This window comes from Schistocerca americana, unplaced genomic scaffold (assembly GCF_021461395.2).
Source record: "Schistocerca americana isolate TAMUIC-IGC-003095 unplaced genomic scaffold, iqSchAmer2.1 HiC_scaffold_124, whole genome shotgun sequence".
NCBI classification, from domain to species: domain Eukaryota; kingdom Metazoa; phylum Arthropoda; class Insecta; order Orthoptera; family Acrididae; genus Schistocerca; species Schistocerca americana.
In genome coordinates this window covers 262,501-266,448 of record NW_025725308.1, presented here as the reverse complement: position 1 = coordinate 266,448, position 3,948 = coordinate 262,501, and positions in this window count along the sequence as shown.

The following is a 3,948-nucleotide window of genomic DNA, read 5'->3' as shown; positions in this document are numbered from 1 at the left end:
GCTGCGTCAACTAGAGCTGAGCAGCCGGCCGCCCGGGAGTGTGTCCCGGGGGCCCGCGCGAACACGCAAGCGTCCGCTCAATTATTCTGCAAACAGGAGGAGGCTGAGCTCCCCTGCACGATACACCTCGAAACCCTCTCAGGTCCCGGCGGCGCGCAGCGCCGTCCTAAGTACTTGGTCGGGTTCGAGAGAGGCGCAATCGCCCGGAGTTTGGCGAGTAGACGCTTTAGGTGCGACCACCCGTGCTCCCAACTGAGCTTGCCGCTGCCGACAGAGGCCCGGGAGCGTGCTGTCGTGGCATTGCCGGCGGGAGACAACACGCGCCACCTACGGTGGCCGGCAGCTCCAACGCCAGCGCCACAGAAGGACAAAAGCCCCACTTGGGTGCCGAAGCGAACTCTCCCAGCACAGCGCACGCGCCAACACGTCCGCACAGCTGCGATACAAACCACCTGCGAGAACCGCAGAGGCGACCGAGCAGCAGACGGCGTCGCGGCGCCGAGCGCCGGGCGGCGGCGCATCCTCAGCGCACACAGTCCTCAATCGGACCAGCACACTGCAGATGTCCACCGCGCTTCGCACCGGGCCCGCGAGGACCTACTTTGGCCGCACGGCGCCGCGTGCAGGGTGCGCCGGCGCGCAGCTGCGCCGCCTGCCGCCTCCGTCGGCCGGCGCGCCTGCCACTGGCCGCCCCCACCAGCCGGCTGTAGCGCGTGCGCCCACGCACCGCGCGGCCAGCACGCCGGGAGGCCCCCCCTCACCGGCCGGGGACGGTCCCACCCAGCCACCGCCGCGTATCGCTTCACACCCACATGCCATTCACGTTCGTGGGCATGGTGGGTATCGCTGAAACAACCGGTTGGTAGCTCAACCGATCGTCGCCATCACTGATTCACCTCTAGCGAGAACAACCGCACCACAACGGTTTACCAGTTGTTCATTTGCGTAACGTCACCAGCAAACGTAGACGTCCATCGCCATTTGCAAATTCAACGATTGTTGCATGCCTGTGTCAGGTGTCACGACACACTATGTCTGCCCACATACACGCAACAACATGTGCACGCTTCGCGAACACGTGGAAGGTGGCCCCCGTACGTATGCGATGTCCATTGCGCGAACGACTGTCAACCGGCCTCTGTCGCATGTCGCAGATGTGGAACGCAGTGCACCATGCTGTCACGGTGTGTGAGAAGAGACGACTACGTCTGACAACACGCGCCACTACATCAACAGACGGCTCATGCTGATCGCCATCCAGGGCATACCACACTGCAATCCGGCTCTTATAGGGAGACGACACATAGCTGAGTGCACAACAGTTGGACCGCATGGTTCGCCGTTGTTGGCGCAGTCGTTGTACGGTCACATGTACCACGATGTATCATTCAGTACATGAGGACCAATGTGCAGTACAGTGTGTGATTTGGACGTACAACATCAGCGGACAGTTGACACAGGCCGTACCACAGCGTAGGCTAAGTGCTTCGCCATGCGAATGCCAATGAACAACTGCGAAGGGCATTGAGCATGTACGTCCTGCTGCCATCCACATTACAGTGTATCGCTGCAAGGTGTTTAACATGAAGCGATACACTGGGGACCAGGCAGTGCGAGTAGCAAACTATATTGCGGGGGTTGCAGTTAGGCAACACTACACTAATTTAACGCGTCGTATGACAATTACAGAGCGGGTTAAGGCCCAACGTGTGTTGGGTTAAGGCCCAACGTGTGTTGGGTTAAGGCCCAACGTGTGTTGGGTTAAGGCCCAACGTGTGTTGGGTTAAGGCCCAACGTGTGTTGGGTTAAGGCCCAACGTGTGTTGGGTTAAGGCCCAACGTGTGTTGGGTTAAGGCCCAACGTGTGTTGGGTTAAGGCCCAACGTGTGTTGGGTTAAGGCCCAACGTGTGTTGGGTTAAGGCCCAACGTGTGTTGGGTTAAGGCCCAACGTGTGTTGGGTTAAGGCCCAACGTGTGTTGGGTTAAGGCCCAACGTGTGTTGGGTTAAGGCCCAACGTGTGTTGGGTTAAGGCCCAACGTGGGTTGGGTTAAGGCGCAACGTGGGTTGGGTTAAGGCCCAACGTGGGTTGGGTTAAGGCGCAACGTGGGTTGGGTTAAGGCGCAACGTGGGTTGGGTTAAGGCGCAACGTGGGTTAGGTTAAGGCGCAACGTGGGTTAGGTTAAGGCGCAACGTAGGTTAGGTTAAGGCGCAATATAGGTTAGGTTAAGGCGCAATATAGGTTAGGTTAAGGCGCAATATAGGTTAGGTTAAGGCGCAATATAGGTTAGGTTAAGGCGCAATATAGGTTAGGTTAAGGCGCAATATAGGTTAGGTTAAGGCGCAACGTAGGTTAGGTTAAGGCGCAACATAGGTTAGGTTAAGGCGCAACATAGGTTAGGTTAAGGCGCAATATAGGTTAGGTTAAGGCACAATATGGGTTAGGTTAAGGCACAATATGGGTTAGGTTAAGGCACAATATGGGTTAGGTTAAGGCACAATATGGGTTAGGTTAAGGCACAATATGGGTTAGGTTAAGGCACAATATGGGTTAGGTTAAGGCACAATATGGGTTAGGTTAAGGCACAATATGGGTTAGGTTAAGGCACAATATGGGTTAGGTTAAGGCACAATATGGGTTAGGTTAAGGCACAATATGGGTTAGGTTAAGGCACAATATGGGTTAGGTTAAGGCACAATATGGGTTAGGTTAAGGCACAATATGGGTTAGGTTAAGGCACAATATGGGTTAGGTTAAGGCACAATATGGGTTAGGTTAAGGCACAATATGGGTTAGGTTAAGGCACAATATGGGTTAGGTTAAGGCACAATATGGGTTAGGTTAAGGCACAATATGGGTTAGGTTAAGGCACAATATGGGTTAGGTTAAGGCACAATATGGGTTAGGTTAAGGCACAATATGGGTTAGGTTAAGGCACAATATGGGTTAGGTTAAGGCACAATATGGGTTAGGTTAAGGCACAATGTGGGTTAGGTTAAGGCACAACGTGGGTTAGGTTAAGGCACAACGTGGGTTAGGTTAAGGCACAACGTGGGTTAGGTTAAGGCACAACGTGGGTTAGGTTAAGGCACAACGTGGGTTAGGTTAAGGCACAACGTGGGTTAGGTTAAGGCACAACGTGGGTTAGGTTAAGGCACAACGTGGGTTAGGTTAAGGCACAACGTGGGTTAGGTTAAGGCACAATACGGGTTAGGTTAAGGCACAATACGGGTTAGGTTAAGGCACAATACGGGTTAGGTTAAGGCACAATACGGGTTAGGTTAAGGCACAATACGGGTTAGGTTAAGGCACAATACGGGTTAGGTTAAGGCACAATACGGGTTAGGTTAAGGCACAATACGGGTTAGGTTAAGGCACAATACGGGTTAGGTTAAGGCACAATACGGGTTAGGTTAAGGCACAATACGGGTTAGGTTAAGGCACAATACGGGTTAGGTTAAGGCACAATACGGGTTAGGTTAAGGCACAATACGGGTTAGGTTAAGGCACAATACGGGTTAGGTTAAGGCACAATACGGGTTAGGTTAAGGCACAATACGGGTTAGGTTAAGGCACAATATGGGTTAGGTTAAGGCACAATATGGGTTAGGTTAAGGCACAATATGGGTTAGGTTAAGGCACAATATGGGTTAGGTTAAGGCACAATATGGGTTAGGTTAAGGCACAATATGGGTTAGGTTAAGGCACAATATGGGTTAGGTTAAGGCACAATATGGGTTAGGTTAAGGCACAATATGGGTTAGGTTAAGGCACAATATGGGTTAGGTTAAGGCACAATATGGGTTAGGTTAAGGCACAATGTGGGTTAGGTTAAGGCACAACGTGGGTTAGGTTAAGGCACAACGTGGGTTAGGTTAAGGCACAACGTGGGTTAGGTTAAGGCACAACGTGGGTTAGGTTAAGGCACAACGTGGGTTAGGTTAAGGCAC